The sequence below is a fragment of the Budorcas taxicolor genome, chromosome 3 (assembly GCF_023091745.1).
Source record: "Budorcas taxicolor isolate Tak-1 chromosome 3, Takin1.1, whole genome shotgun sequence".
Lineage (NCBI taxonomy): Eukaryota > Metazoa > Chordata > Mammalia > Artiodactyla > Bovidae > Budorcas > Budorcas taxicolor.
Window position 1 is genome coordinate 12549020 of NC_068912.1, and position 11245 is coordinate 12560264.

General features: G+C 39.0%; 1 pseudogene; it reads right to left on the reverse strand.

Moving 5' to 3' along the window:
* Positions 1–10220: 10220 nt before the first annotated feature.
* LOC128044870 (60S ribosomal protein L19-like) lies at positions 10221–11040 on the reverse strand (annotated as a pseudogene).
* Positions 11041–11245: the final 205 nt, after the last annotated feature.

The following is an 11245-nucleotide window of genomic DNA, read 5'->3' on the forward strand; positions in this document are numbered from 1 at the left end:
GCTGATCATCTACTCATTTTCTTTATTAGATAATTTTTTCATCACTAAAAGATTTTCAGTATAAATTTTAAAATAATAATAAAGCAATACATATAGGATTTTAAAAAACAGAATCTAGTTATTTTTCACCAATTGAAAAAATTGTGTCAATTGATGTTTCAGAACCTCTTTTCTTTATATATGTATATATATATACATATACCTACTGTACTCACTGTAGTCACTATACTGAGTGGTGAACACCACTAAGCCATAAAAAGGAATGAAATAATGCCATTTGCAGCAACATGGAAGGAACTAGAGATTGCCATACTAACTGAAGTAAGTCAGAAAGATGAAAATCAAACATCATATGATATCACTTACATGTGAAATCTAAAAATGACTGAAATGAATGTATCTGCAAAGCAGAAACAGAATCATGAACATAGAAAACAAACTGTAGCTGCCAAGGTGGAGAGATGGAGTGGGAGGTCGGAGTTAGCAGATATAAGCTTTTATTTAGAGACCTCTCCATTCTATGTATAAAATGAGGTCCTACTATATAGCCCAGAGACCTATATTCAATATCTTACAATAAATATTTTTAATATTGCATATATATGTATAACTGAATCACTTCATTGTACCACAATAAGTAACACAACATTGTATATCAACTATACTTCAATTTTAAAAAGAAGGAAGAATTTTTTTATTTTTTAAAAAGCATCCTATCTGTTCTTAATCTTTTTACTGAGCATTCAAAAATGTACCCAGTCATACAGTTCATTGATATATCACAAATAGAACACATCTATATTATGCAATTCAGATCAACAAGTAGAATATCACTAGTACCTAGGAAGATTCCATATGTCACTCCTTACTGCATCTCTGATTCCTAAACATAACCACTATTCTGACTTTTAACATCATAATTAGTTTTTCTCTCCCACTGTAGTATCTTCTGCCTAAAGAATATGCTTCAACATTTCCTTTCCTGATAACAAATTGCTTCAGTTTGATCTTGTCTAAAAATAAGAACAGTATTTACCTTCAGTTTTGATGGATAGTCTCATTGACTACAGAATTCTAGATTTTCAATTTCATAGTCTTAGAACTCTGAAAACAGTATTGCATGCAATTCTGGCCTCCACTGTTTTCTTTGAGAAGTCAGATGCTAGTTTAGTGATAGAAAACTAGTCTCTAGTCTCTGGCTATTATTAAAATATTCTCTTTGTTTTTGGTTTTCAGTAGTTTTACTGTGATGTACATGGTATGATTATACACAGGAGGTGATGAATAGATTCGCAGATTAGATCTGGTAGACGAGTGCCTAAAGAAGTTTGGATGGAACTTTGTAACATTGTACAGAGGCAAAGGCCAAAACCATCCCAAAGAAAAAGAAATGCAAGAAGGTAAAGTGGTTGTCTGAGGAGGCTTTACAAATACCTGAGGAAAGAAGAGAAGTGAAAGGCAAGGGATACAGGGAAAGATATACTCAACTGAATGCAGAGTTCCAGAGAATAGCAAGCGGAGAGAGAGATAAGAAGGCCTTCTTAAATGACCAATGCAAAGATTAGAGAAAAACAATAGAATGAGAAAGATTAGAGATCTCTTCAAGAAAATTGGAGGTAACAAGCGAACATTTCATGCAAGGATCAGCATGATAAAGTACAGAAATGATAAGGACCTAACAGAAGCAGAAGATGTTAAGAAGCAGTGAGAAGAATACACAGAAAAACTATACAAAAAAGGCATTAATGACTCAGATAACCATGATGGTGTGATCACTCATCTACAGTCAGACATCTTGGAATGTGAAGTCAAGTGGGCCTTAGGAAGCATCACTACGAACAAAGCTAGTGGAGGTGATGGAATTCCAGTTGAGCTCTTTCAAATCCTAAAAGATGATGCTGTGAAAGTGCTGCACTCAATATGCCAGCATATTTGGAAAACTCAGTAGTCAATGTCCACATGACTGGGAAAGGTCAGTTTTCATTCCAGTCCCAAAGAAAAGCAATGCCAAAGAAAACTATATGCAGATCAAGAAGAAACAGTTAGAACTCGATATGGAACAATGGACTGGTTCAAAATTGAGAAAGGAGAGTGAAAAGGCTGTATATTGTCACCCTGCTGACTTAACTTCTATGCAGAGTACATCATGCAAAATGCCAGGCTGGATGAATCACAAGTTGGAATCCAGTTTTCCAGGTGAAATGTCAACAACCTCAGATATGTAGATGATACCACTCTAATGGCAGGAAATGAAGAGGAACTAAGGAGTCTCTAGATGAAAGGGAAAGAGGAGAGTGAGAAAGCTGGCTTAAAATTCAACTTTCAAAATAATAAGATCATGGCATCTGGACCTATCTCTTCATGGCAAATAAAAGGGAGAAAAGTGGAAGCAGTGACAGATTTTATTTCCTTGGACTCCAGATCACTGCAGACAGTGAGTACAGCCATGAAACTAAAAAACACTTGCTCCTTGGAAGGAAAACTATAGCAAATCTGGACAGTGTGTTGAAAAGAAGAGATATTACTCTGCCAACAAAGGTGCATATGGTCAGTCCATATGATTTTTTCAGTATTCATGTACAGATGTGAGAGCTGCACCATAAAGGAGACTGAGTGCTGAAGAACTGATGCTTTTAAATTGTGGTGCTGGACAAGACTTGTGAGAGTTCCTTGGACTGCAAGGAGGTCAAAAACTGTTAATCCTAAAGAAAATCAGCCTTGAGTATTCATTGGAAGGACTGATGCTGAAGTTGAAGCTCTAACACTTTGGCTACCTGATGAGAAGAGCCAACTCATTGGAAAAGCCCCTAAGGCCGGCAAAGATTGAGTGCAGGAGGACACGGGGGTGACACAGAATAAGATGGTTGGATAGCATCCTTGACTCAACACGAACTCCAGGAGCTAGTGGAGGACAGAGAAGCCTAAACTACTAAAGTCCATGCGGTCGCAAACAGTTGGATATGACTTGCTGACTGAACAACAACACTTGTTATGACATTTTTGTTGTTGTTGTTCATTTTCTCCTTCTTCATTGGAATTCTTGATCCCATTTTTCTATTTGGGGAAGTTCTCAACCATTATTTCATCTCGACCGTTTTCTCCATCTCTTCAGTCACTTTGTGACCAGCTATGCATATTTTGACCTTTATATGGTATTTCCTCAGCTGCATACTTTGTCTTTTCTGTATTTTCTACCCTTTGTTCCTTCAAAATTCATTCTAGACATATTCTTCTAATCTATCTTCCAGTTCACTAATTCCATCTTTAGTGAGGTCTTCTCTGGTATTATATTCATCCATTTTTTAGCTACTATCATTTTATTTTTCGACTACAAAAGTTTCATTTGCTTCTCTCTATATAACTTCCATTTAGCTGCCAAAACTCTCAATCTTTTTTTTTTTTCCTCCTTGAATGTGTTAAGCCTACTCATTTTAAAGTCTGGGCCTGATTACTTCATTATCTAGGATGCTAGTAAACCTGTATCTGTTGTCTGTATTGGTCTCTGTATTGTTCTAAAGAAAAATTATTCATTTTGCCATGTCTCTATGTTTTTCGGTATTTGGGTTTTGTTTTTGTTTTATTTTTTTAATATAAATTTATTTATTTTAATTGGAGGTTAATTACTTTACAATATTGTATCGGTTTTGCCATATATCAGCATGAATTCACCACAGGTATACACATGTTCCCCATCCTGAACCCCCCTCCCTCCTCCCTCCCTGTACCATCCCTCTGGGTCGTCTCAGTGCACCAGCCCCAAGCACCCAGTATCATGCATCGAACCTGGACTGGCGATTCGTTTCATATATGATATACTTGTTTTTGTTTTAAAATTTTTTTTAGTGTTGATCATTTACACTTCAAAAGTATACAGAAATCTTGGGCTTAGGAAAATGTTACCTTCCCCCAAAATCATTTGCGGATATTGACAATACAAAATCACCTTATTAATGTCAGAAATTACAATAAGCTGAAACTTGGTTACAATCTCTGCAGAGTTACACTCCTTCTGATCTACACTGACTTCGGATGCAGCCCTTTAACATTGTAACCCAAAGTTCAGGCCATGATACATTTAAAGATTTGCAAGTCTGTTCAAAGCTTTGATGAGCTTCTCAGTGTGTTTTCTGTTTGTTTTTCTAAGAGAGAAATGGAAAATTTTATTCAAGTCAACTGTGAGGATTATAACCCAGAAAAAGTTCTCAGAAAGTTCTGAGAACTGTTTCACCCATTAGAAGTCAAGGCACAGTTACAGAAGATTTGGGAGACAAAAGAATGTGGATTAAATGATGTATTATTGGCAGTTTACATGATCCAGATCTAAGTGTCATCCTGGTGGGACATGTGACCCCTTACAAGATCAAGAAGGAAGGAACACTTGCTGAGTACTGTGAAGTAAAATGCATATTTTATGGCAAGACAAGAGACATTTAAACATAATAATTTGTCTCTGCCTTTTGGCGTCCTACTGTGCATTGTATATGTGCATTATATATTGACTAAATATTGTCCATTGTCAGAAATACTTGCTCAACCGTAAAAAGCAATATTCTCCTAACATCAATAAACAATTCCTTAAAATATAGCTTTTTCAGTGCTTTCAGCACCTCTCATGGAATCAAAAGATGCTCGTAGTGGAAAAGCAGCCCAACTGAAGACTCATTCTGTGAATTTCTGTTTTCTCCTAGATATTAAGCCAGTGATTTATTTATCCTTTGTTAGTTCCTCAATGTCTTGAGGCAGATTTTATTTCATATTTTTGTTTTTTTTACTTCTTTTCGACAAAAGAGTTGGTTCAAATTGGATAGTCCACCATTCCTAGAAGCAGACGGCCTCTGAAAAAGTGAAAGTGTTAGTCACTTAGCCGTGTCTGACTCTTTGTGACACTATGCACTGTAGCCTGCCAGGCTCCGCCGTTCATGAAATTCTCCAGACAAGAATACTGGAGTGGGTAGCCATTCCCTTCTCCAGGGGATCTTCCTGACCCAGGGATCGAGCCCACGTTTCCTGAACTGAAGGCAGATTCTTACTGTCTGAGCCACCAGGGAAGCCTTTAAATTGTTTATTAATAAAACTTACCATCTTTCCATGTATACACCTCAATTTCTGTCTCAGAAATCCAGGCAACAACAGAGCTGGAACAAACAAGTTGACACTCTATAATGGAAGTGTCCCCTGAGCTTCTATATAAAATGTGTGAATTCAAGGTGAATTTCTTCACAAGTCTCCTTTACTGTGAAGCTAGTTCAAAATAATAAAGTAAAGGAACCAAATTTGGAATATCTTATCTAAGTTCCCCACCTAGTCCAAACTGAAAACAAGGGCAAAAACTGGTACCAATATTTTAAAATAGCCCATATCTAAGAGTCTCTGGTTTCTTTAACAGATTCTTTGCCTCAGCCATTCATCCAGAGGCAATCTAACTGAAGGCCATTGTTCATAGAATCTCATGCACATTTTCTTAAGATTTGCTTTGTGGCCTGTGTTTTCAACACTGACTTTGTGAGGTCTGTGTGTTTATTTAAGGCTTAGCAAGTAAATCTCTACTTTCACAGAAATGCACCCTTGCTCTAGCAGATGCTGTGGAGCCACCAGATTTCCCCTTCAACATAAGCATGCATGTTTTCTCAGTCTCAAAGAGTGTTGGCTGCTGACAGCTCATAGACATGCTCCTCTCCAGGAAGTGCCTACACTGGAAGAGGTGGTTTGGCCAAAGGAACATCCCTTCCCTGCAGAAAGCACGTGTCAAATATGTGAGTAAAAAGTACGTCACATTACCTAGCTTTAGGAAGTCTCTGAAGGGTCCTCCTAGCTCCAGAAGTCTCTGTGAGTTTAATTAGATCCTCTACTGAATCTGCAGCACAGTTCAGCCTCACCCTCTTCTCAGTCCTGCTGTTGCTGAGAGCATCCCCAGCAAGCCTCCTGCACGCCCCTGAGTGTGTTTCCTTAGAAACTGACCTAGGACACTCATCTGTATGAAAAATAGCCACTTGGACAAAACCATCCTAAGTAGCAGCAACCTATCAAACTAAGCCTCAAGTGGACACTAGAAGCAAAGTCCTTCTAGAGCCTGTCCAGTCCACAACAATAAAAAGGCTACACAGCATACAAAAATCTCTATGTTGGGAATGGATAAAGAAAAAGTGAAAGTGAAGTTGCTTAGTCATGTGTGACTCTTTGCGACCCCACGGACTGTAGCCTACCAGGCTCCTCTGTCCGTGGGATTTTCCAGGTAATAGTACTGGAGTGGATTGTCATTTCCTTCTCCAGGGGATCTTCCCAACCCAGGGATCGAACCCGGATCTCCTGCATTGCAGACAGCCACTTTACCATCTGAGCCACCAGGCAAGTTTTGTAGCCCATATATGCAGTGGAATATTGCTTAGCCAATTAAAAAAAAAAAAAAAAAAGAGCAAAATAATGTAATTTGTAGCAACAGGCATGGATCCGAGACTGTCATACTGAGTGAAATGTCAGACAGAGAGACAGCATACGATGTGGCTCGTATATGAAATCTAAAAAATGGTAAAAATGAACATATTTCCAAGATGCAAATAGAGTCACAGATGTAGAAAACAAACTTACTGTCACCAGCTGAAAGGGGAAGGAATAATCTGGAGATTGGGATTGACATATACATATTGCTAAGAATACACAGAAGAACTGTACAAAAAAGATCTTCATGACCAAGATAATCATGATGGTGTGATCACTCACCTAGAGCCAGACATCCTGGAGTGTGAAGTCAAGTGGGCCTTAGAAAGCATCACTACACACAAAGCTGGTGGAGGTGATGGAATTCCAGTTGAGCTATTTCAAATCCTGAAAGATGATGCTGTGAAAGTGCTGCACTCAATATGCCAGCAAATTTGGAAAACTCAGCAGTGGCCACAGGACTGGAAAAGGTCAGTTTTCATTCCAGTTCCTAAGAAAGGCAATGCCAAAGAATGCTCAAACTACGACACAATTGCACTCATCTCACAACCTAATAAAGTAATGCTCAAATTCTCAAAGCCAGGTTTCAGCAATACGTGAACCATGAATTTCCGGATGTTCAAGCTGGTTTTAGAAAAGGCAGAGGAACCAGAGATCAATTTGCCATAATCGACTGGATCATGGAAAAAGCACGAGAGTTCCAGAAAAATATCTATTTCTACTTTATTGACTATCTCAAAGCCTTTGATTGTGTGGATCACAAGAAACTGTGGAAAATTCTGAAAGAGATGGGAATACCAGACCACCTGACCTGCCTCTTGAGAAATCTGTATGCAGGTCAGCAAACAACAGTTAGAACTGAACATAGAACAACAGATTGGTTTCAAATAAGAAAAGGAGTACATCAAGGCTGTATATTGTCATCCTGCTTATTTAACTTTTACAGAGTATATCATGAGAAACACTGGGCTGCAAGAAACATAAGCTGGAATCAAGATTGCCAGGAGAAATCTCAATAACCTCAGATATGCAGATGACACCACCCTTATGGCAGAAACTGAAGAGGAACTCAAAAGCCTCTTGATGAAAGTGAAAGAGGAGAGTGCAAGGGTTGGCTTAAAACTCAACATTCAGAAAAGGAAGATCATGGCATCTGGTCCCATGACTTCATGGGAAATAGATGGGGAAACGGTGGAAACAGTTTCAGACTTTATTTTTGGGGTCTCCAAAATCACTGCAGATAGTAACTGCAGCCATGAAATTAAAAGAAGCTTACTCCTTGGAAGGAAAGTTATGACCAACCTAGATAGCATATTCAAAAGCAGAGACATTACTTTGCAGACTAAGGTCCGTCTAGTCAAGGCTATGGTTTTTCCTGTGGTCATGTATGGATGTGAGAGTTCGACTGTGAAGAAAGCTGAGCACCAAAGAATTGATGCTTTTGAACTGTGGTGTTGGAGAAGGCTCTTGAGAGTCCCTTGGACTGCAAGGAGATCCAACCAGTCCATTCTAAAGGAGATCAGCCCTGGGTGTTCTTTGGAAGGAATGATGATAAACCTGAAACTCCAGTATTTTGGCCACCTCACGTGAAGGGCTGATTCATTGGAAAAGACTCTGATGCTGGGAGGGATTGGGGGCAGGAGGAAAAGGGGACGACAGTGGATGAGATGGCTGGATGGCATCACCGACTTGATGGACGTGAGTTTGAGTGAACTCCAGGAGTTGGTGATGGACAGGGAGGCCTGGCGTGCTGCAATTCATGTAGTTGCAAAGAGGGGGACATGACTGAGAAACTGAACAGAACTGATGTATAAAATAGATAATTAATTAGAATCTACTAAATAGCACAGGAATATACTCAATACTCTATAATGACCTATGTGGGAAAAGAATTGAAAAAAGTGTTGACTATAAGTATACATAGAACTGACTCACCTTTGATACAACTAAAACTACAACAATATTGTAATCAACTATACTACAATAATTTTTTAATTAAAAATTTCTTTAAAATTCCATGTTAAACCACACAAGCAACTGCATACTAGCAAGATCAAAACCTCATGTTGTCATTCCCTAATTTTTAAATCCAAATGTTTCTCATACATTAATTTGTTCTCCATTTCCGTAATGATTTTTTCCTCCATGCTTATCTTCTAACAAGGCCCCAGTAAGCTTTATTTACTATGCCAAAGCCTTTGACTGTGTGGATCACAAGACACTGTGGGAAATTATGAGGGAGATGGGAATACCAGATCACCTGACCTGCCTCTTGAGAAATCTGTACGCAGGTCAGGAAGCAACAGTTAGAACTGGACATGGAACAACAGACTGGTTTCAAATAGAAAAGGAGTACATCAAGGGTGTTTATTGTCACCCTGCTTATTTAACTTCTATGCAGAGTACATCATGAGAAATGCTGGACTGGAAGAAACACAAGTTGGAATCAAGATTGCCAGGAGAAATATCAATAACCTTAGATATGCAGATGACACCACCCTTATGGCAGAAAGTGAAGAGGAACTAAAAAGCCTCTTGACGACAGGGACAGTGGAGAATGAAAAAGTTGGCTTAAAGCTCAACATTCAGAAAACCAAGATCGTGGCATCTGGTCCCACGACTTCATGGGAAATAGATGGGGAAACAGTGGAAACAGTGTCAGACTTTATTTTGGGGGGCTCCAAAGTCGCTGCAGATGGTGATTGCAGCCATGAAATCAAAAGATGCTTACTCCTTGGAAGGAAAGTTATGACCAACCTAGATAGCATATTCAAAAGCAGAGACATTACTTTGCCGACTAAGGTCCCTCTAGTCAAGGCTATGGCTTTTCCTGTGGTAATGTGTGGATGTGAGAGTTGGACTGTGAAGAAGGCTGAGGGCCAAAGAATTGATGCTTTTGAACTGTGGTGTTGGAGAAGACTCTTGAGAGTCCCTTTGACTGCAAGGAGATCCAACCAGTCTATTCAGAAGGAAATCAGCCCTGGGATTTATTTGGAAGGAGTGATGCTCAAGCTGAAACTCCAGTACTTTGGCCACCTCATGAGAAGAGTTGACTCATTGGAAAAGACTCTGATGCTGGGAGGGATTGGGGGCAAGAGGAGAAATGGATGACAGAGGATGAGATGCCTGGATGGAGTCACTGACTTGATGGATGTGAGTCTGAATGATTTCCGGAAGTTGGTGATGGACAGAGAGGCCTTGCATGCTGCAATTCATGGTATCGCACAGAGTCGGACATGACTGAGTGACTGAACTGAACTGAACCTTCATTAATTCTCTTCTGAATTAAACTTATTATCCTAAACCATGGACATCCTTTGAACTTCCGTTTTATTTAAAATGAGTGAAACTGTGTGCTTAAATGATATTGCAACTTTGTTTATAAGTTACAGAATTTTCTTGGTTTTAAGTTGCAGCTCATCTCTGAGTTCAACACAGAAAGTTCCTTTTTCTATTTTGGATTTATCTCAATGAAATGAATTATGAAATATTTCTCTCTACCATTTTCCCAGAAGTTCACACTGATATCTAACATGTTTCTTTGCATATAAATTTTGGAATGACTACTTGCATTTTCTCCTTTGCCTTAGAAAACATATAGATAAAAATAAAATGAGATACAGGTAACATAGATGTTATTGTGAAAAATTTAATTTAGCCTTAGCAATTTTTTTTTTATCAAAGTTGTCAACCTTTTCTTTTTTAGGCAAACAAAGTCTTGTTTTATTGAATGAGTGATCTACATAATTGCCAAGGCCACTGTGTACAAACAGGTAGGATAGAACCTATTTCTTGGTCTCTTCCTCCTTGGACAGAACGTTGATGATTTCCTCCTTCTTGACCTGGAGCCCCTCTTCAGAGACATTTCTGCTTCTCTAGCTGTAGATCTGAAAGTCATAAGCCTGGTGGGCCTGAAGCTTCTTACGAGCATTTTCCCCCTTCAGCTTATGGATATGTTCTTTGAAAACACACTTGATTTTTAATATATTACTCATCACTTTCAGGTAGAGGCTGTGATACATATGACAGTCATTATTCTTAGATTTCTGGTATTTTCTGAGTAGTCTGTGTGCAATTCTCATCTTTCTCATCCTCTTCATCTAGGTTACCTTATTCAGCATTGGATACCCTTTCACATACCTGTGCCCATATGCCTACCCTTTCGGCAGCCCAAGGTGTTTTATCCAGCTTCAAGCATCAGCTTCTGGATCTGCTGATAGGAGTTGGCACCGGATATTTCGTTAGTCTTAATGGGGTCCAACCATCTCTGTTTCTTGCACTGGAGCACACAGAAGCCTGAGCATGATCATGGCTCTGGCCACAGTGGCAAAAGGAAAGCCAAAGTTATCAACCTTTCATTGATATTCAGGCAACATCCTCGATTAGTTAGGATCAAGTTCGACTGTAAGTGACAGAAAATTCAGATTAACAAAATCTTTAAAAACATGCAGTTATATTTCTTGTGAAAAGACGAGAAGCAGGCAGTTCATTGTTGTTATGACATTTCATTGTGTGGGGGACTTGGTTCCATTTTCCTTTTTTGTTTGGGGGGCATGGGGTTTTGCTTTTTTGTTTTCTTTTTTCTTTACCATGCTTGGTCCTCATTCCAAAGATCGTCCTGTTCTCTGAAATGATTCAAGAGTTTCTTTCATCAAATTCTCCTTTTAGTCAGCATAAGGAAAAAGGAATACGCCAAGCATACACACCCCACACTGCCTCAGTTCAACTTTGCGGTAGCTTTACACTACATTGAATTGACCCCAGGCACATGACCACAGCCAGCTAAAAGGCTGCCTAAGAGGTGCAGTCT